Below are 23,820 nucleotides of genomic sequence, written 5' to 3' on the forward strand. Positions count from 1 at the left end.
ACATGATTTATCCCTGCTACCCTTCTTGAACCATGGTACCACATTCGCTGTCCTCCAGTCCTCTGGTACCTCTCCTGTAGCCAGAGAGGATTTGAAAATTTGGGTCAGAGCCCCTGCTAGCTCCTCCCTTGCCTCACATAACAGCCTGTGATACAGCTCATCTGAGCCTGGGGATTTATCCACTTTTAAGCCCACTAAAACAGCTAATATTTCCTCCCTTTCAATGCTAATATGTTCAAGTATATCACAATCCCCCTCCCTGAACTCTGCACTTACAATGTCCTTCTCCATAGTGAACACAGATGAAAAGTAATCATTTAAAACCTCACCTATATCCTCTGGCTCCACACAAAGATTGCCACTTTGGTCCCGAATGGGCCCTACTCTTCCCCTGCTTATCTTCTTGCCCTTAATATACTTATAAAATGTCTTAGAATTTTCCTTTATCTTGCCTGCCACTGTTTTTTCATGTCCCCTCTTCGCTCTCCTAATTACTTTTGTAAGTACCCCACCCCCCCCCACCACATTTTCTATACTCCTCTAGTGCCTCTGCTGTTTTCAGCGCTCTGAATCTGCCATAAGCCTCCATTTTTTCCTTATCCAATCCTCCATATCCCTTGACATCCAGGGTTCACTGGACTTGTTGGTCCTACCCTTCACCTTAATGGGTACATGTTGGCTCTGAACTCTCACTATTTCCTTTTTGAATGACTCCCACTGGTCTGATGTAGACTTGCCTACAAGTAACAGCTCCCAGTCCACTTTGGCCAGATCCTGTTTTATCATATTGAAATTGGCCTTCCCCCAGTTCAGTACTTTTATTTTCGGTCCATCTTTGTCCTTTTCCATTACTACCTTAAATCTTACAGAGTTATGGTCACTATCCCCGAAATGCTTCCCCCAATGACACTTCTACCACTTGTCCGGCTTCATTCCCTCGGATTAGGTCCAGTACTGCCCCTTCTCTTGTAGGCCTTTCTACGTGCTGGCTAAAAAAGCTCTCCTGTATGCATTTTAAGAATTCTGCTCCCTTTAAGCCTTTTGCACTAAAACTATCCCTGTTGATACTGGGGAAGTTGAAATCCCCTACTATTATTACCCTATTATTTTTACACCTCGCTGAGATTTGCCTACATATCAGCTCCTCTATCTCTCCCTGACTGTTTGGAGGCCTGTAGTACACTCCCTGCCAAGTGATTGCCCCCTTTTTGTTATTGAGTTCTACCCATACAGCCTCATTTGAGGAACCTTCTAAGATATCATCCCTCCTTACTGCAGTAATTGACTCCTTGATCAACATTTGCAATGCCACCTCCTCTTTTATCCCCTCCCCTGTCTAGCCTGAAGACTCTATACCCTGGAATATTGAGCTCCCAGTCCCGCCCCTCCCTCAACCATGTCTCTGTGATAGCAATATTATCATAATCCCATGTGCTAATCAATGCCCTCAATTCATCTGCCTTACTATTAAGACTCCGTGCATTAATATAGATGCAATCCAGCCTTGCATTTTTCACTTGTGCCTTAACAGGTCTATATTTGCTCTGCCTTCCAGACTGACTCAGTTTCTCTGATATATTTGTCTGTGCATCACCCCCTACTGTAACTCTATTCTGTATCCCATCCCCCTGCCAGATTAGTTTAAACACCCACGCACACCCCCCACCCCGCCCCCCCATAACAGCACTAGCAATCCTCCCTGCAAGGATGTTGGTCCTATTCCGGTTCAGGTGCAACCCATCCAACTTGTACAGGTCCCACCTTTGCCAGAAACAGACCCAGTGATCCAGGAAACTAAAGCCCTCCCTCCTGCACCATCTCCTCAGCCACTCATTCATCTACTCTATCCTCCTATTCCTAGACTCACTAGCATGTGGCGCCAGGAGTAATCCAGAGATTACAACCTTTGAGGTCCTGCTTTTTAATCTGCTACCTAGCTCCCTAAATTCCTGTTGCAGGACCTCATCCCTATCTCTGACTGTTCACCCTCCCCTCAGAATATCCTGCAGCCGCTCCATGACATCCTTGACCCTAGCACCAGGGAGGCAACATACCATCCTGGAGTAACATTTGCGGCCAAAGAAACACCTATCTGTACCCCTTACGATAGAATCCCTATCTTGCACCTTTCTTGTTTAAATCTAAGAAAGCCTGTCTGGTTGATTTCTTTACAATTACAATTAGAGAGCTGTGAGCAAGGAGTGACTGAGGGGAAGCTAAAAACACTGTGTTTTAAAAGTTAAATCCTGTTATGGCCAAACCAGGAAAAGGCTGAGAGGGAATCCCTAGACCCCTTCCTCACCTGGTCATAACAGAAATTTGGGGGCTCATCCGGGATTAGACCCACAGACAAACGAGGAACTGGAAGTGGGAAGTCAAATTGATACGATCAAAAAGACAAAAGATTTCAGTACAGGTTTTCTTGTGGTTGTGTGTGCTAGAATTCTAACATGTCCACGACCGAAGACAGTAACTACGCAAGCCAGGGTGAAGGAACTTGGGATAAGTTAAAAGCACTGTCTATGGAGGAGTTGAGAAATATGGCTGAGCAGTGTGGGATCACTTTCTGTGCCAAGGCTAGGAAATTGGAACTCCTAAGACTAGTGGCCAACCACTTTTTCCTCGAATCTGAAGAATCAGAAACAGGGTTAGAGATAGACTCTGACAGGGTATTGCTTGCAAAGCTACAGCTGGAACAGAGGAAACTTGAATTCAAAGACAGGGAAAGAGAGAGAGAAAGGGGGATACAGGAGAAAGAAAAAGGGAGAGAGGATAGAGAGAAACAAAGACAGGAGAGAGAGAGAGAAAGAAATTTTCAGAAGGAACCGGAGGAAAGAGAGCTGAGGCGGCTTGAGTTAATGAGGGAGCGACAGAGTAACCCCAGTGAAAGCATGGAAAAAGTAGTGTGGGACTGTGTATTGAATTTTTAAAATTTTACCAACTGATTACAAAATTCAATGAGGGAGACATGGAAGTATTTTTTGTATCTTTTGAGAAACTTGCAAGGCAGTTAAAATGGCCGACTGAGACTTGGACTCTCCTGCTGCAAAGTAAACTAACTGGAAAAGCCCATGAGGTTTATTGCTGTCGCCAGATGAGAGTTCATCAAATTATGGACTGACAAAAAATGCTATCTTCAGGGCATATGAGCTAGTGCCAGAAGTTTCGAACCCTCAGGAAGCAAGCTGATCAAACTTACTTGGAGTTTGAGAGAAGTAAGAAGCTGGTTTTTGACCAGTGGTTGAGGGCTCTTAAAGTGCAGCCCAACTATGAAAACCTCAGAGAGGTGATTTTGCAAGAAGAATTTTAAAACTCTCTCCCTTTCTCCATAAAGACCCATGTGGAGGAACAAAAAGTACATAGAGCGAGGCAAGCCGCAGTTCTGGCTGATGAGTTTGCTCTAATATACAAGTCGGTTCCCCAGGGGAAAACATTTCCTAGTCACCCCCACAAATCCGAAAAGGACAAAGGGTGGGAAGCTGATAGGTGCCCAAGTAGTCTTGGGAGAAAAAGAAAAGCAGGTCACACAGGGGGCCCCTCCTCCAGGCAAAAAGGAAGGTGCTGTAAATAGGAGTGAGACCCGGAGGCCTTTGTGCTTCCATTGCAATAAGGCAGTTCATCTGAGAGCTGACAGCTGGAAACTATGGGGAAAGCCTGTTGGGTAATCAGGGCATACCCGCTGAGTGAAGGAGAAGGGACCCTGATGGAAAGCACAGATGAACAAGTTGTGGCTTTAACTGCAGCAATAGTAAGACCTAGAAAACATACTGCTGTGGGTACAGGAAAATTTATTAGGATTACTGAAGGCTATCAGGATTTTATGTTTGAAGGGAGAGTAACCCCATACCCATCAAGTGTGGCAAGCAAGCCCATAGTAATCCTCAGGGATACAGGGGCCACGAGATCCCCTTTACTGGGAAAAGGCCTGACCTTTCCCCCAGGGAGTGCAGTCAATACCAGAATGGCGGTGACTGGTATTGGAGGGCCGTGTACGCCTGTACCTTTACACCGAGTGCACTTGGAGTGCGACCTAGTTTTGGGACCGGTGATTGTAGGGATTGTCCCTAGTATGCCTGTGGACAGGGTTAACCTGCTTCCAGGTAATAATTTGGTGGGGGCGAAGGTGGTAGTTTCCCCAGTAGTGAAAGAATGACCACAGGAGATCAGAGAGACAGGGCAGTGGCAGGAGATGGACCCCTGCAGTTTCCCTGAATGTGTAGTGAATCAGGCCATGACCAAACCAGCTTCCCCCAGAGGAGACTGAATTGGCACTGCAGACAGATGACCATGAGGTATATCTGTCTGAAACTTTTTTTGTAAAGTTAGAGGACCCAGCGAATGGATTAAATAGATCTTCCCTAGCTGAGACTCAGCGACCTGGCCCAGTACTGAGAGAGTTAGCACAGGCTGCCCAGACTGAATTTGAAGCAGAGAGAGTCCCTGATTGCTATGATTTAAAGAATGAGATACTGATGAGGAAATGGTGATCTCCTTACAGACCTGAGGGCAAAGAGTGGACAGTGAGTCACCAGTTAGTGGTGCCGCAGAGGTACCAGAGAGGAATATTAAGAATGGCCCATGAGATTACAGTGGCTGTACATGTCAGTATACTTTAAACCAAAGCCCGCATTAGACAGCAGTTTGACTGGCCAAAACTCCACAAAGATGTGGTGGAATACAATAGGAGTTGCCACATGTGCCAAGTTGAGGGGAAACCTCAACCCTCAGGGAATTCTGCACTCCTAAGTCCTGCACCGGCGTTTGGCCATTCGGCCCTTCAGCCTGCTCCACGATTCATTATGATCATGGCTGATCATCCAACTCAGTAGCCTGTTCCTGTTTTCGCCCCATACCCTTTGATCCCTTTAAACCCAAGAGCTATATCTAACTCCTTCTTGAAAACATTCAATGTTTTGGCCTCAACTGCTTTCTGTGGTAGCGAATTCCACAGGCTCACCACTCTCTGGGTGAAGAAATTTCTCCTCGTCTCAGTCCTGAAAGGTTTACCCCGTATCCTGAGACGATGACCCCCTGGTTCTGGACTCCCCCACCATCGGGAACATCCTTCCTGCATCCACCCTGTCAAGTCCTGTTAGGATTTTATAGGTTTCTATGAGATCCCCCCTCACTCTTCCGAACTCCAGCGAATATAACCCTAACCGACTCAATCTCTCCTCATATGTCAGTTCCACCATCCCAGGAATCAGTCTGGTGAATCTTCGCTGCACTCCCTCTATAGCAAGAATATCCTTCCTCAGATAAGGAGACCAAAACTGCACACAATATTCCAGGTGTGACCTCACCAAGGCCCTGTATAATTGCAGCAAGACATCCCTGCTCCTGTACTCGAATCCTCTCGCTATGAAGGCCAACATACCGTTAGCCTTTTTCACCACCTGTTGGACCTGCATGCTTATCTTCAGCGACTGATGTACAAGAACACCCAGGTCCCGCTGCATATTCCCCTCTCTCAGTTTATAGCCGTTCAGATAATAATCTGCCTTCCTGTTTTTGCTACCAAAGTGGATAACCTCACATTTATCCACATTATACTGCACCTGCCATGCATTAGCCCACTCACTCAACTTGTCCAAATCACCCTGAAGCCTCTCTGCATCCTCCTCTCAACTCACCCTCCCACCCAGTTTTGTGTCATCTGCAAATTTGGAGATTTTACATTTAGTTCCCTCATCTAAATCATGAATATATATTGTGAATAGCTGGGGTCCTAGCACCGATCCCTGCACTACCCCACTAGTCATTCCCTGCCATTCGGAAAAAGACCCATTTATCCCTACTCTTTGTTTCCTGTCCGCCAACCAATGTTCTATCCATCGCAATACATTACCCCCAATCCCATGCGCTTTAATTTTATATGCTAATCTCTTATGTGGGACTTTGTCGAAAGCCTTCTGAAAGTCCAAATAAACCACATCCACTGGCTCCCCCTCATCAACTCTACTAGCTACATCCTCGAGGAATTCAAGTAGATTTGTCAAGCATGATTTACCTTTCTAAATCCATGCTGACTCTGTCCGATTCTACCACTGTCCTCTAAGTGCTCTGCTATAAAATCTTTGATAATGTACTCCAGAATTTTCCCCACTACCGACATCAGGCTGACTGGTCTATAATTCCCTGCTTTCTCTCTACCTCCCTTTTTAAATAGCAGGGTTACATTAGCTACACTCCAATCTGTAGGAACTATTGCAGAGTCTTTAGGATCTTGAAAGAGGGCTGGTGAATTGTAAGCGACCCCTGCCGAGAACAAAAGGGAACAGACAGGCACAGGGCTGGCAACATGTTAGAGAGGAAAGGGAATAAGGGACATAGAAGGCAGGTTAAAGGAAGTCCGGGAGAATTCCCAAAAGAAAACCCCTACTGTCCGGTCAGCTAACCCCGAAAAGTTGGAAATATTAGACCCCACATCCTCCTACGTAAATGCAGTCACCAGAAGCACCCCACCAGAGTGGCTAACAGCATTTACAGAAACCTGCAGGGACAAAGAAAGTCATCAAGAGGACAGAGAAACTGTGAGGGTGATGCCTCACCTAGTTGAAGTGCTGCAGGGGAGTGCAGTAGAATGGACAAATACATGCAAGCAGGAATGTCCCCGAGGACAAAGGGATTAGCAAAGAATCCTCCCCTACAGTCAGTAGAAAAGTGAAGAAACCATACCCTAAAGTGAAAAACACTTGCATGACTCAACAGAGCACTGAAAGTCTGATCAGAGTGGATTCAGCCACTGTCAACTCCCATGATCAAAGCTCCAAACCAGGGCTAATTATATCTATCCATCCCCCTGCAGACCTCAACAGGAACGAAGGCACCCTAGACAATCATGGAAATGTGCAACTTCAAACCTGCCCAAAAATCACATGTTTATTGGGATGTCCATTCCCAATGTATTGCAGGCTGATAGTGATGAAACTTTAAACCCCTCGGGCAACACATAACTGTCTCAGACCCACCTCAAGAGAAAAGGGACTGTTTAAAGCAGCACTGCTACAAAGGAAAGACTATAAAAATGTTAAGATTTCTGAATGAATGAGAATGAATGAGAGAAATGCATGTGTGTTTTCCTGTATTTTCTCTTCCTTTTAAGTTATAATGAAACGGTTCCCTAATGTCGCATTTCATTCGGCAGACACCTGCCAAATGGAAACATATTAATTTCATAATATGGAACACTATTTAAATGCTTACTGGACATTGAAAATAACTTGTTTAAAAAGATCACAGAGCAGTAGCTGAAAACATGGCTGCACATTTGCAGTCTGAGAGATAGTTGCACAGACAGACAATGGAAATGCTCCCTGATTCAATTAGTTAGATGGATTTTGTCAATAGTGATGATCAAAACACATTGAGAGTCATTGACTGTGTAAGAGTCAGCATTCTAGCCACACCCCACCCACACCTCACCCACACCTCCACCCCCCGGCCACTGTGTCTGGTAAACTTTGAAGAATCAACAAATCTCGCAGGTGATGCTGTCTCAAACAAAGAGCTAGTCACATGAATAACGTGCTGGCCAACCTGGGAATTGATTGAATTGTGCTCACAGTATAGTTTTGGGCAGACTGCTTTTGAAGACCGAGGACAAGCAAGCTCTCTCTCTCTCTCTCTCTCTCTCTGCTTCCCCCTCACGCAAAGTTCCAAGGAACCACTGAAGTTATTTAAGCCGCAAGCCAGAAGACCCTGAAGCCTTCTGGTATCAGCAAAACAAGTTTGAAAGTGTGCACTGGGCCCTAATGAGAACTGCAAGACTTAACTTCAATCAAAGACTTTACATCCAATCCAAAATCAGTAACTGAATTCCATCCCCTATTTCAAACCTCCCCCCTTTAATTATTTCTCCTCTTCTGTATCTATTTGCGTGTGTGTTTATCGTGTATGTATGCTAGCATGGTTGCATCATTTATTCTTCGTAGTTTTAACTGAGTTAGAGTTTTAAGGTTGATAAACTTACACCTTTCTTGTTTAAATCTAAGAATACCAATCTGGTTGATTTCTTTACAATTACATTTAGAGAGCAGTGAGCAAGGATTCACTGAGGGGAAACTAAAAACACTGTGCTTTAAAAGTTAAACACTGTTATGGCCAAACCAGGAAAAGGCCAAGAGAGGAGCCAAAGAATCCTTCCTAACCCGGTCGTAACAGCCCAAACTCAGACAAACTCCAAGCTTGCAGAGCACGCCCCATTCACACATTCCTCTTGCAGAGCACACCCCAGTAATCACATTCCCTTTCAGAGCAGTCCAGATAAATACATTCCCCTTCCAGAGCACACCCAGTAAACGCATTCCCTTTCAGAGCACTCCCGGTAAACACATTCCCCTGCACAGTACACCTGGTAAACACATCCCCCTTTCAGAGTACACCCGGTAAATAGATTCCCCTTTCAGAGCTCTCCTGGTAAACACATTCCACTGCAGAGCACTCCCAGTAAACACATCCCCCTGCAGAGCACTCCCAGTAAACACATCCCCCTGCAGAGCACTCCCAGTAAACACATTCCCCTTTCAGAGCACACCCCAGGAATCACATTCCCTTTCATAGCTCTCCCGGTAAACACATCCCCCTGCAGAGCACTCCCTGTAAACACATCCCCCTGCAGAGCACTCCTGCTAAACACATCCCCCTGCAGAGCACTCCTGGTAAACACGTTCCCTGCAGAGGACTCCCGGTAAACACATTCCCCTTTCAGAGCACTCCTGGTAAACACAATACCCCGCACAGCAATCCTGGTAAACACATTCCCCTGAGGAGCACTTTCGGTAAACACATTACCCTGTACAGTACTCCTGGTAAACATAATCTCTGGCAGAGCACGCTCGGTAAACACATTCCCCTTTCATAGCATTCCTGGTAAACATATTCCGCTGCAAAGCGCTCCCGGTAAACACATTCCCCTTTCAGAGCACTCCCAGAAAACACATTCCCCTTTCAGAGCACTCCCGCTAAACACATTCCCCTTTCAGAGCACTCCCAGAAAACACATTCCCCTTTCAGAGCACTCCCAGAAAACACATTCCCCTTTCAGTACACTCCCGCTAAACACATTCCCATTTCAGAGAACTCCCAGTAAACACATTCCCCTGCAGAGCAATCCCGGTAAACGCATTCCCCTGCAGAGCACTCCTGGTGAACACATTCCCTTTTCAGAGCACTTCTGGTGAACACGTTCCCCTGCAGAATACTCCCAGTAAGCACATTCCCCTTTCAGAGTGCTCCTAGTAAACACATCCCCCTGCAGAACACTCCCAGTAAGCACATTTCCCTTTCAGAGTACTCCCAGTAAACACATCCCCGTGCAGAGCACTCCCGGTAAACACATTCCCCTGCAGAGTACCCCACCCACCTCCTCACCCCGCCCCATAAACACATTTCCCCTGCAGAGCACCCCCCCCATATACACAACCCCCCTGCAGATCACCCGCTGGTAAACACATCCAACTGCAGAGCACGCCCAATATACACACCTTCCTTGCAGAGCACCCCTGGTAAACACACCCCCCTTGCAGAAAGTAGTTGTGAAGACTACCATGAACAAGGGCTATACCACTGAGGGGCATCTGTCTTTCTACTTGCTTTCTGTCATGTGCTTGAATCAAGACTGGCGACCAAAGGGTCTCTGTAGGTGTGGGATGTATTTGATCTCCCCCTTTCGTACCTGCACCAAACTGTACCTGTTGGACGAATAGCTATAACAAAGGCTGGACTGGCAGATTCTCATCATCCCATAGGTGTAGTGGCATCTGCTTCACCAGGCACATGATCATGCCCTGCTGTCTCTTGGATCTGCTTGCAAACTGAAAAAGCTTCATTTGGTTAATGTGAAACTATTTAACTTTGGCAACTGATCTGCATGTACCATGGGACTAACCTTTTCCACAATACTATACAGTCCCTGGTACAGGGGTTCAAACCCACCCACCCTCATGTAATTTCATACCATCACCTGGCTTCTGACCTCCCACTCCTGAGGTTTACTCGGGGCTAGGAATAATCAATTACATTGATGTCCCTTCCCTATACTATGGACAGCATTCTCTCAGGGTTTCCCACAAGTCATTCAGGAACTTACCTCGAGAAACCTCTTTGACCTGTCTGCCCATCAATGTAGGGACCAGTATATGTGTTGGGATTCTCATAGGTCTCCCTGGGATCAATACATGGGGGGAGTACCCTATCCCCTTTGATTCTTGACTGCATATATTCATCAATATCAAGTTAATACCTCATCCCATTTGGTGGGGTGGTTGTTCATTTCCTTGCATAAAACCCATTTCAGGGTCCAATTCATTCATTCCACAATTCCCAATGATTGCGGGTGGTGGGCCACATGCCATTTTCCATTAATGTCTAACAACATTAAGGTGGCTTGCATCACTTGGCCTGTAAAGTGACTCCTTTGATCTGATTCAACCATTCAGGGCAGCCACCATCTACAGAGTACTTCCCCAACTCATGGTTTTGCAGTCCACCATGCGGTGACGGGCTTGCAAGGAAAAGCTTTCACTCATTTATTGAAGTTGTCCACTAACCCTGCACAATATTTATTACCTTTCTTAGCAGTGGCCAAGGGTCTGACAAAATCAATTTGGACACATTGCCACAGTCCTTCTGACCAACAGGTGCCCTCGAGAGGAAACATCTTCCCTTGTGGGTCAGGGTTATTAGCAGCACATATCATACAATTCTTACAGAAATCCACTACATCTTTCCTTAAGTGAGACCATCCCACTACCTTTGCCCGTTTCCATGTTGCTTCGGGTTGAGAATGTCCAGCCCCAGAACCTCCATGTGCTAACGGAATAAATTCTTCCTGATATCCCTCCGAAACTATCCATCTGTCTCCCTTAAACAGCATTCCCTCTCTGATTTCTACGACCTAGGCTACGTTAGGTCCTTCTATATCTTTATCATCCTCCTTTTCCATAATGATTGCCCATAAGACCATAACCTTTAATTGAATGCTTTTAAGATCAGGTGAAAGCAGTATCATAACTGTTCCGTTATTTCTTTCTTCAGCAATAAGGTACGAAACAATCTCGAACTGGATCATAGTTAAATACTGGGTTCTTTATTGTGAAGTAACGGGTTTACAAGACAGCTCTATCATACATGTGTGATTAGGTCGTTAACACGACTGCAACTACTATATCACATGTTGGTTAACATCACTTCCTCTGATGATGTATGAAATACTCCAACTGTTAAAGTGATATCACAATACCCCTTTTCCTTAAATGGAAATATACAAAGGATAAAGGACAATTGGACAAGACAATTACAGGACAATGGTGAGCAATATTTACATGTGCTTTGACTCTTACTTCCTTTGGTCAAGTGTCTCTATAACTGACTCGAACTGACCTTGTCACTGTGTAGCTTGGTTGAGAACTAGATTTATCAACTTTTCTCTTTTGACCTGTATGTGCGTTCTGGCAGTCATCTTATGCTTGAGTGTTACACTTGTCACTTTTCTTCACTACGTTCTGTGGATTCGAATGTGAATGTGTTCTCGATGCAATAGGGTTGTAAGGAGGAGATAAACAGATTTTAAATCAGTAAAGGTTTGAAGGATTATGAAGAACAGGCAGGAAAGTGGAGTTGAGGCCAAGATGAGATCAGTCATAATCGTATTGAATGGCGGAGCAGGCTCGAGGGGCTAAATTGCCTATTCCTGCTCCTAGTTCTTATGACCTTACGACCTTATGAACAATGTTGTTATCTAGTTTCATCAGCTGACATCTGTTTTAAAGCCTGGCTACCCGACCCGAACCTAACTAGACCCGACTACGTGTCGGGTTCGGGTGCGGGTTCGGGTCCGGGTCCGGGTCCGGGTCCGGGTCCGGGTCCGGGTCCGGGTCCGGGTCCGGGTCCGGGTCCGGGTCCGGGTCCGGTCTATGTTCCGAGTCCAGCATTCGAGCTCAGGTCGGGTCAGGCTGGACAGTGCTGCTTCCGGGAAGACACGGGATCCCCACAACTCCATCTGCAGGAATAGTCTGCTGCCGGAATGGATGAAGGATATTCGTGTTGGGTCGGGTCAGGTTGGGCGCGAAAAGAATTTAAGGACTCGGGCTCGGGTTGGGTTCGGGTTGCCTGTGGTCGGGTCGGGCCTGGGTCGGGTTTTAATTTTATACCCAAGCCAGGCTTTAATCTGTTTCTTCTTAATACTGTTCCATTAGGGGTTACTTCATATGGCCTTGGCTCATTACAGATGGATCTTGCAGATGGTCACTCTGACCTTCTGTTTAATCTGTAAAGATGATAGTTGCACGCCTGCATGCTTATCATGTGCAAGTTTCATCTTTTCTTGTTTTGCCAACAGTTTGTCCTGGATTTATGAAGATTTCATGAAATGGTGACTTAGAAGAGTTGTCTGGACTTGCCTTCCAAATATAATTGCTGCAGGTGATGGTAATTCTGTGTCGATTGGTGTTGCCCTTAAGTTCAACAGGGCTACGTGTAGATCCTGTTCAGTTTCTTCACACTTCACAATCAGTGACTTGACTATATGTACCATTCTTTCTGCTAGGCTGTTCGACCTAGGGTAGCGCGGTGACGATGTAACATGGTTCACAGTCCACTTCTTACACATGTCTTGGAATGGTTGGGCGGTGCATTGTGTACCATTATCTGAAATTATCTCCTCCGGGGGACCAAATAAACTGAAAATTGTGCTGATAGTGTTGGCAACTGTTGCACTTGATGTCTCCCTCAATAGACCCATTACAGAGAACTTGAAGAAGTAGTTGGCAATGAATAGATAATCTTCACCTTTAACAGAGAATTGGTCAGTGGCTATCCTTGACCAAGGATATGACAGGACATCATGAGGATGGAGTGGCACTTTATGTTGGCTTGGTTGATGCTCTTGGCATGAATCACATAACCTTACCGCTTGCTTGATGTCATTGTTAATTCCCGGCCAATAGACTGTTCACGTGCAAGTCTTCTGGACTTCTCAATGCCCAAATGACCTTGGTGCAACTGTGAGCGAATGTCAAGACAAAGCATTTGTGGAATTAACACTTGTCTTCCTTAGAAGATAACACCACTAGATATTCCCAACACGTCTTGATATGGCCAGAAGGCTCTGAGTTCTGTAGGAGCTTCTTGTATCATGTCAGGCCTTCCTTTGACGATGAGTTGCCATAACTCCTTTAAAACTGGGTCTTTGGAAGTCTCTTCCTGTAGTTCTTCACATTTCCTTTGTCCAAAATGGTCAAATCTATCTGGTATACATCTTCCAGCTCTCCGTCAACTTTGTCAACTTGGACGTCTAGTGGAATGTCTTCACACTTTCTGGGAGTTCGTAATTTGCTTAGTGTGTCTGAAGTAACCATAAGATTTCCAGGCTTATATCTGACCTCCTAGTCATACCCTTACACCTCGATTAATAGCAGTTGTACTCAAGGTGGTGTACTCGTGAGTGGTTTTTGCCAAATCATTGCCAATGGTTTGTAATCCATCTCAACTATGAAATGCTTACCAAAGAGATAAGTGTGAAACCATGTGATCCCGAATACCAGTGCTCGTGTTTCTCTTTCTATGTTGCTTTTTGATCAGCGGTAGCAGTGAGAGTGCGAGCCAGGGGGCAGCTGGGAAGGTAAGTTTCAGTATAAAGTACTTACCTAGCGATTCGGCAGCTTCTTTTTGAACAGCGGTAGCAGTGAGAGTGCGAACCAGGGGGCAGCTGGGAAGGTAAGTTTCAGTATAAAGTACTTACCTAGCGATTCGGCAGCTTCTTTTTGAACAGCGGTAGCACTGAGAGTGCGAGCCAGGGGGCAGCTGGGAAGGTAAGTTTCAGTATAAAGTACTTACCTAGCGATTCGGCAGCTTCTTTTTGAACAGCGGTAGCACTGAGAGTGCGAGCCAGGGGGCAGCTGGGAAGGTAAGTTTCAGTATAAAGTACTTACCTAGCGATTCGGCAGCTTCTTTTTGAACAGCGGTAGCAGTGAGAGTGCGAGCCAGGGGGCAGCTGGGAAGGTAAGTTTCACTATAAAGTACTTACCTAGCGATTCGGCAGCTTCTTTTTGAACAGCGGTAACAGTGAGAGTGCGAGCCAGGGGGCAGCTGGGAAGGTAAGTTTCAGTATAAAGTTCTGACCTAGCGATTCGGCAGCTTCTTTTTGAACAGTGGTAGCAGTGAGAGTGAGAGCCAGGGGGCAGCTGGGAAGGTAAGTTTCAGTATAAAGTACTTACCTAGCGATTCGGCAGCTTCTTTTTGAACAGCAGTAGCAGTGAGAGTGCGAGCCAGGGGGCAGCTGGGAAGGTAAGTTTCACTATAAAGTACTTACCTAGCGATTCGGCAGCTTCTTTTTGAACAGCGGTAGCACTGAGAGTGCGAGCCAGGGGCAGCTGGGAAGGTAAGTTTCAGTATAAAGTACTTACCTAGCGATTCGGCAGCTTCTTTTTGAATAGCGGTAACAGTGAGAGTGCGAGCCAGGGGGCAGCTGGGAAGGTAAGTTTCAGTATAAAGTACTTACCTCGCGATTCGGCAGCTTCAGCAGGGTGGGGGAAAAAAAACTGAAAAAGTGACTGAAAGCTGTGACCTGATTGGCTGGTAGGGAATCTGTACCGAATTTGAAAATAAAACTGATAAAAATTGATTAAAACACTAATTAACTAATTAATAAGTAGAGTAACTAAACCAGAGGGAGGAGATTACTGTATTTAGACAGCATTTAATATTTATTGTAGAAATCTAGCACTAGGGACCACATAGTGAAGTGTATCATAATTTAGTAAGGATTTAATAAGTATTTATTTATTTTACATCAATTAACTAATTAGTGCTAGAAATGTCAGTTAGAGGGGTGAAGTGCTTCACCTGTGAGATGTGGGAAGTCCGTGACGCTTCCAGCGTTCCGGGCGACTACATCTGCAGAAAGTGTACCCAGTTGCAGCTCCTCACAGACCGCATGGATCGGTTGGAGCGGCAACTGGATGCACTTAGGAGCATGCAGGTGGCGGAAAGCGTCATAGACAGGAGTTTTAGAGAAGTGGTTACACCCAAAGTGCAGGCAGATAGATGGGTGACCGCTAGAAGGGGCAGGAAGTCAGTGCAGGAATCCCCTGTGGCTATCCCCCTCTCTAACAAGTATACCGTTTTGGATACTGTTGGGGGGGATGGCCTATCAGGGGAAAACAGCAGCAGCCAGAGCAGTGGCACCACGGTTGGCACTGTTGTTCAGCAGGGAGGGACAAAGTGCAGAAGAGCGATAGTTATAGGGGACTCTATAGTCAGGGGCACAGATAGGCGCTTCTGTGGACATGAAAGAGACTCCAGGAAGGTATGTTGCCTCCCTGGTGCCAGGGTCAAGGATGTCTCTGAACGGACAGAGGGCATTCTGAAGGGGGAGGGTGAACAGCCAGAGGTTGTGGTACACATCGGTACCAATGACATAGGCAGGAAGAGTGATGAGGTCCTGCAGGGGGAGTTTAGGGAGTTAGGTAGTAAGTTAAAAAACAGGACCTCCAGGGTTGTAATCTCGGGATTACTCCCTGTGCCACATGCCAGTGAGGCTAGAAATAGGAAGATAGTGCAGCTAAACACGTGGCTGAGCAGCTGGTATAGAAGGGAGGGTTTCAGATATCTGGACCATTGGGCTCTCTTCAGGGACAGATGGGACCTGTACAGGAAGGATGGGTTGCATCTAAACTGGAAGGGCACTAATATCCTGGCTGCAAGGTTTGCGAGCCTCACTCGGGAGGGTTTAAACTAGTGTGGCTGGGGGGTGGGAACCAGAGAAGTAGGACAGCTAGTGAAGTAAATGAGGGCATAGTAAATAAGGCCAGTAGGACTAAGAGGAAGAGCAGGCAGGGAGATGTTGCTGAGCACAGCGGGACTGGGGGTCTGAAGTGCATTTGTTTCAATGCGAGAAGTATAACAGGTAAGGCAGATGAACTGAGAGCTTGGATTAGTATTTGGAAATATGATGTTGTTGCCATTACAAAAACTTGGTTGAGGGAAGGGCAGGATTGGCAGCTAAATGTTCCAGGCTTTAGAAGCTTCAGGCAGGATAGAGGGGGATGTAAAAGGGGTGGGGGAGTTGCATTACTGGTTAAGGAGAATATCACAGCTGTACTGTGGGAGGACACCTCAGAGGGGTCATGCAGCGAGGCAATATGGGTGGAGCTCAGGAATAGGAAGGGTGCAGTCACGATGTTGGGGGTTTACTACAGGCCTCCCAACAGCCAGCGGGAGGTAGAGGAGCAGATATGTAGACAGATTTTGGAAAGATGTAAAGGTAACAGGGTTGTAGTGGTGGGTGATTTTAACTTCCCCAATATTGACTGGGACTCACTTAGTGCTAGGGGCTTGGATGGGGCAGAATTTGTGAGGAGCATCCAGGAGGGCTTCTTGAAACAATACGTAGATAGTCCAACTAGGGATGGGGCCATTCTGGACCTGGTATTGGGGAATGAGCCCGGCCAGGTGGTCGAAGTTTCAGTGGGGGACCATTTCGGGAGCAGTGACCATAATTCCATACGTTTTAAGGTACTTGTGGATAAGGATAAGAGTAGTCCTCGGGTGAAGGTGCCAAATTGGGGGTAGGCTAATTATAACAATATTAGGCAGGAACTGAAGAATTTAGATTGGGGGCGGCTGTTTGAGGGTAAGTCAACATCTGACATGTAGGAGTCTTTCAAACGTCAGCTGATTAGAATCCAGGAGCAGCATGTTCCTGTGAGGAAGAAAGATAAGTTTGGCAAGTTTCGGAAAGCTTGGATAACACGGGATATTGTGAGCCTCGTCAAAAAGAAAAAGGAAGCATTTGTAAGGGCTGGAAGGCTAGGACCAGATGAAGCACTTGAGGAATATAAAGACAGTAGGAAGGAACTTAAGCAAGGAGTTAGGAGGGCTAAAAGGGGTCATGAAAAGTCATTGGCAAACAGGATTAAGGAAAATCCCAAGGCTTTTTATACATATATAAAGAGCAAGAGGGTAATCAGGGAAAGTGTTGGCCCACTCAAGGACAGAGATGGGAATCTATGCGTGGAGCCAGAGGAAATGGGCGAGGTGCTAAATGAGTACTTTGCATCAGTATTCACCAAGGAGAAGGACTTGGTGGAGGATGAGCCTAGGGAAGGGAGTGCAGATAGTCTCAGTCATCTGATTATCAAAAAGGAGGAGGTGTTGGGTGTCTTGCAAAGCATTAAGGTAGATAAGTCCCCAGGGCCTGATGGGATCTACCCTAGAATACTGAGGGAGGCAAGGGAAGAAATTGCTGGGGCCTTGACAGAAATCTTTGCATCCTCATTGACTACAGGTGAGGTCCCAGAGGACTGGAGAAGAGCCAATGTTGTTCCTTTGTTTAAGAAGGGTGGCAAGGATAATCCAGGAAATTATAGGCCGGTGAGCCTTACGTCAGTGGTAGGGAAATTATTAGAGAGGATTCTTCGGGACAGGATTTACTCCCATTTGGAAGCAAACAAACCTATTAGTGAGAGACAGCATGGTTTTGTGAAGGGGAGGTTGTGTCTTACTAATTGGATTGAGTTTTTTGAGGAAGTGACGAAGATGATTGATGAGGGAAGGGCGGTGGATGTTGTCTATATGGACTTTAGTAAAGCCTTTGACAAGGTCCCGCATGGGAGACTGGTGCAAAAGGTGAAGTCACACGGGATCAGAGGTGAGCTGGCAAGTTGGATACAGAACTGGCTCGGTCACAGAAGACAGAGGGTAACAGTGGATGGGTGTTTTTCTGAATGGAGGGATGTGACTAGTGGTGTTCCGCAGGGATCAGTGCTGGGACCTTTGCTGTTTGTAGTATATATAAATGATTTGGAGGAAAATGTAGCTGGTCTGATTAGTAAGTTTGCGGACGACACAAAGGTTGGTGGAGTTGCGGATAATGATGAGGATTGTCAGAGGATACAGCAGGATATAGATCGGTTGGAGACTTGGGCGGAGAAATGGCAGATGGAGTTTAATCCGGACAAATGTGAGGTAATGCATTTTGGAAGGTATAATGCAGGTGGGAGGTATACAGTAAATGGCAGAACCCTTAGGAGTATTGACAGGCAGAGAGATCTGGGCATACAGGTCCACAGGTCACTGAAAGTGGCAACGCAGGTGGATAAGGTAGTCAAGAAGGCATTCGACATGCTTGCCTTCATCGGTCGGGGCATAGAGTATCAAAATTGGCAAGTCATGTTGCAGCTGTACAGAACCTTAGTTAGGCCACACTTAGAATATTGCGTGCAATTCTGGTCGCCACACTACCAGAAGGACGTGGAGGCTTTGGAGAGGGTACAGAGGAGGTTTACCAGGATGTTGCCTGGTCTGGAGGGCATTAGCTATGAGGAGAGGTTGGAAAAACTCGGATTGTTTTCACTGGAACGACAGAGGTGGAGGGGCGACATGATAGAGGTTTACAAAGTTATGAGCGGCATGGACAGAGTGGATAGTCAGAAGCTTTTTCCCAGGGTGGAAGAGTCAGTTATTAGGGGACATAGGTTTAAGGTGCGAGGGGCAAAGTTTAGAGGGGATGTGCAAGGCAAGTTTTTTACACAGAGGGTAGTGAGTGCCTGGAACTTGCTGCCAGGGGAGGTGGTGAAAGCAGATACGATAGCGACGTTTAAGAGACATCTTGACAATATATGAATAGGAAGGGAATGGAGGGATATGGGCCCCGGAAGTGCAGAAGGTGTTAGTTTCGGCAGGCATCAAGATCGGCGCAGGCTTGGAGGGCCGAATGGCCTGTTCCTGTGCTGTACTGTTCTTTGTTCTTTGTTGGAATAGTTGGCCTGTGTAGATGATCAACGCTTCAAACCCAAAGTAATTGGACAACCTTCTTGCAATAGGCATGCTCCGAGACCTTTATGCGACGCATCTACTTCAAGAATGGTATCTTTATTCAGGTCATAATACTGCAAACAGGCCTCTATTGACAGTGATAGTTTCAGCAAATTGAATACATGCTGGTGATCCTCATGCCACAGGAATGGTGTATCCTTTTTGAGGAGTTCCTGTAGAGATCAAGACTTCTTGGAAAAAAATTGAGATGTCAGGAGCTAGGAAGTTAAATAGACTAAACATCTCTGTAAGTCTTCCTTGTCTTGTGAACTAGACATGGACTGAATATCGTCTACCTTGCTAAGATCCATTCTTATATCTGCATCAGAGTAGATTGAGCCAAAAAAGTTGCTGTGGCTCATGTTAATGGTACACTACTTGCTCTTGAATACAAGGCTTTCCTTTCTGGCTGTTTCCATTAGGATGTACAAATTCCTGTTGTGCTTTTCTGTCACGCTGTCCATGACTGCTATGTTATCTGCAGTACATACACACCCTGGAACATTTTCAGTAAAATGATCCATACATTGTTGGAATAAATCCTGGCTTACTTATAGACCAAACAGTAAGCACAGAAAACAATATCTTCCAAATAGAGTTTTGAAAGTGGTTAACTTCTGTGAACTTTCAGAGAGATGGACCAACCAGTATCCATATTTTGCATCTAGCTTTAAGAATTTGGCTCTCGCAAACTTTGGATTTAACTCTTTCAAAGTGAAGCTTTTTTGAGGACATCGTTTTAATGCCCGTTTCAGCTTTCTAGCATCTAAACATAACCCGATGGTACCATATTTTTTGATCACAGCTGTTATAGAGCTGCACCAATCCGTGTGATGCTGAACACTCTGAATAATTCCTTGCTTCTCCATAGTATCCAGCTCGGCTTTCAGTTTGTCCTTGATGTGGACACTACATTTCCTTGGTGGATCTATAGAAGGAATTATGTCGTCTCTCACATATAGAATAGCATTTCCTTTGAAACTTCCCTTGGTATCAAATTGGTCTGGGTGCATTCACTGCAAATCCTGAATGGATTCAATGTGGTCACATCTATTTTGATCGTGTGTCCTTGGCACACTGCTGATCTCATGGATTGTCACAATTGGAAGCTCGCTACATACTGGTAGCCCTGCAACTGCTGGACGTCAACAACATAGAAGACTTGTGGTGTCCATGCAGAGTTTCCATGTCTGCACTCCTACATTAGTGCTCCCACGCAATTGATTGTGTTGTATACAGTGAGTCTAGATTTTGCAGGTTGTATCATGGTTTCCTATCTTGCCACGTACATATCCTTTAGTATTCTCAGTGGCAAAATATTTGCACTTGCCTCTGTATTGACCTTGAGTCACAGCTTATGTTTAGTTTAGAGATACAGCACTGAAACAGGCCCTTCGGCCCACCGAGTCTGTGCCGACCATCAACCACCCATTTATACTAATCCTACACTAATCCCATATTCCTACCACATCCCCACCTGTCCCTATATTTTCCTACCACCTACCTATACTAGGGGCAATTTATAATGGCCAATTTACCTACCAACCTGCAAGTCTTTTGGCTTGTGGGAGGAAACCGGAGCACCCGGAGGAAACCCACGCAGACACAGGGAGAACTTGCAAACTCCACACAGGCAGTGCCCAGAATTGAACCCGGGTCGCTGGAGCTGTGAGGCAGCGGTGCTAACCACTGCGCCACTGTGCCACCACTTATGCTGGCCACTTTTCTCTGGTCATATGATGTCGATGGTGGTGAATGCTTTCTGCTGTGTAACCACATCCATCTAGTGAGCAACTGTTACTGTGGGAAAAGCTTGTTCACCTTCAGTGTCCTCTTTGTTACTCAATTGCCTGTCTATCTCATGGACAGGCCTCTGTTTAGATTGACCTCTTAAGAAAGCATCCCTGTTTCTCCCACAAGGTGGTGTTTGCTTCTCGTCAGGTCATGGTCTGTTGTGACTTCTGGCCAATTTTCCATTACCAGATCTCCTGCACAGCCGTGCCCAGTGTCCTTTCTTACCAAACACCTTGCAGATATCCATATAAGCTGGACAATTTCTTGGCTGGTCCATCAGATCAGACTTGCCACACATTTTGCCTTGCTGAGGTTACCTGGTTACCTCACCTATGGTTGTTGCTCCAAGTGCTCAGATGCACTGCCTGCTTACAACTAAGGCCTCAAACTTCCTGCCTTCTTTCAGGAGACTTTCGAAGTCATACCCTTTTGCTTTGTCTAGTCGCTCTTTCTGAAAACCTTCTATCAGGATAGACACAATACCCACTTCCATTATCTTTTTGGATAGCTCTGCTTCCCAAGAAATCACAGACTTTTCCTTTCTCACGGCATCTCCTGACAAATTGTTCAATGGTCTCCTTGGACTGATGTCTGTGTGCCATCAGATCCAGACGATGGATTCTAAAATTAATCTTAAACTTCAGCTGGTCCTCTAATGCTGTCCAGAGTCTCACTGGTCCTTCTGGTCTGCTTCAGATAGTCCTGAGGTGTTGATGCAATGGAGTTCTTTGTTGCCGATCACAATTTTTACTTTGATCACTTGCTTATCAAGCTCTGTGACAGCAAGATCCAAAAAGCGCAACTCCATGTGCTGTTTGAAGAGTTGGAATTTGTGGAGGAGATATTGGGCTTTCAAATTCATTGATGGGTATTTGGTAGTCATGGTGGTAAATTTGTTGTCTGTAAGAATTCTTAGCTGGAGCTTTCCCCTTTTAATGGCTTCCTCTTTCTTTTTTTCAGGCTTTCCCTGAAGAGAAAAAAATAATTGCAGGTTTTCTATACTTGCAAGTGGCAGACCTCAGCCATGCTCTGAGCTCAGTGCCAGCAGCGTTGGCTTTCAGTCTGCGATTGGGGAGATTCCACCCATGAAGCGATTATGGCAGGAAAATACAAGGCGTGTAATGGCAGTGCCGCTCTGCAGCTCTGACATGAATTGACTTTGCTCGCTTTTCCTCAGCCCAATTCCACTGCCTACTGCCTTTTCTTGCCACCCACCACCCAAATAAACAACCCCCTTCTTGTACTCACACTGTCCTGAGCACTAATTTCAGTGGATGGCCGTAGACCTGACAGTGTCACACTGCTGACACTACCTCCATGGATGTATCTTCGATTAATTTCTGACGGGAAGGATTGCTGTTCCTGATGTTGCGCTCTAAATCACTGTCCCTGTTGAGCACTGTTGCTGAACCTCTCTGCATTACTGCTACTTTGATGTGTTCTGCTACCTCCATGCAGTGGTCTTCAAATACACATCGCTGCCACCATAATGTGTTCTTCAAATACACATCGCTGTCAGTATATTGTGTTATTGCTTTCTTCAGTATTAAGGTACCAAACAATCTTGAGCTGAATCATAATTAAATACTGGGTTCTTTATTATGAAGTAACAAGTTTACAAGACAGTTCTATGACACATGTGTGATTAGGTGACTAACATGACTCCAATTGCTATATCTCATGTTGGTTGACATCACTTCCTGTGATGATGTTTGAAGTACTCAAACTGTTAAAGTGCCATCACAACATCCCCCTTTCCTTAACACCCATTAGCAAAACTCCCGTTAACAATACACTCATTAGCAATACATCCATTAGCAACCAATACTTTTCAAGGAATCATACATACATGATAAGCCAGTGAACAATCACCTCCCTCTGTTGATGCATTGACCAGTGTGAGAGGTTTGGCCTCCTTCTGCACGATATCAATTCTGTGATTCTGTGATTGATGATGCAGTGAGTAGGAGACGTCATGTGAAGATGCATTCACTGACTTTGACCACCCACGTGAGCTCATTAAAGTTCTTGTGGCATTGCTGCCTGGTCCTCGGATCCAAACACCGGGAATTGATCTCCCTGGACATCTGACGGTAGTTCTTGAGGGCCTCCTTGCCCCCCCTGCAGAACCCTGGCATCTCTCCTCCTGCCCACCTCCACCACTAATGCCTCCAACATCACATCTGCCATGAATGAACCCTTTCTCTGCCATGGTCTTCAATTTTCTGATGTTTTAAATTGCAGCTATTTTTTCAGTGCAGATTTTCTTTAAAAGGGACAGCTTGCCTTTAGGAAGAGATGGTTGGCTGGACTATGTGGTTTCCAATCAATGTTGCCAGGCCTCCCTCCCCCTTGCTGGGCTACAGAGACTGAAAGCTGCATTTAGCAGAAGAGAGCAACATGGGAGTCACTACAATCATTAAGATGATGGGGATACACCAAATATCTTGATCTGAACGGGCATGAATCACAACCCATGACCCAATAAAACAGAGCTAACCAATTTCCAGCTCCACTGCTGCAACGCAGACTCTCTTACTAGCCCTGGAATGGAAAATATCCAGGTGGCCTCGCTGGCAAAGAAACTGACATGGGCTAGGTCAGCTCTCTTAAAGTACATGAAGGAAAAGTGCTCCAAAATCTCTACTGTAAATTGAAGAATTGCTCTTCAAAGGTTCACCAGGCTCCAAAGTAAAACACTTCTAGTGTTGGGAACAAGTAGGCATGATAGAAACCACACCAGTCAAAATGAAACATGTTAATTTTATCACATGGAACATTACTTTTGAACTGTTACTGGACATTGAACAAACTTGTTTAAAAAGAGCACAGAACAGTGGCTGAAAACATGGCTGCACATTTGCATTCTAAAAGACAGTTGTATGGAGAGACAGTGGGAGTACTCCCTGATCCAATTAGTCAGGTGGGTTTTGTCAATAGTGATGATGAGAAGACATTGACAGTCATTGACTGTGTAAGAGCCAGCATTCCACCCCGCAACCAAAGCCAGTAACTCCCCAAACCAGGGTGAAGTAACTTGGGATAAGTTAAAAGCACTGTCTAGGGAGGAGTTAAGAAATATGGCTGAGCAGTGTGGGATCACTAGCCAAGGCTAGGAAATCGGAACTCCTAAGACTAGTGGCCAACCATTTTTCCCTCGAATCTGAAGAATCAGAGACAGGGTTAGAAATAGACTCTGACAGGGTATTG

The sequence above is a fragment of the Heterodontus francisci genome, chromosome 10, assembly GCF_036365525.1.
Source record: "Heterodontus francisci isolate sHetFra1 chromosome 10, sHetFra1.hap1, whole genome shotgun sequence".
Taxonomy (NCBI): domain Eukaryota; kingdom Metazoa; phylum Chordata; class Chondrichthyes; order Heterodontiformes; family Heterodontidae; genus Heterodontus; species Heterodontus francisci.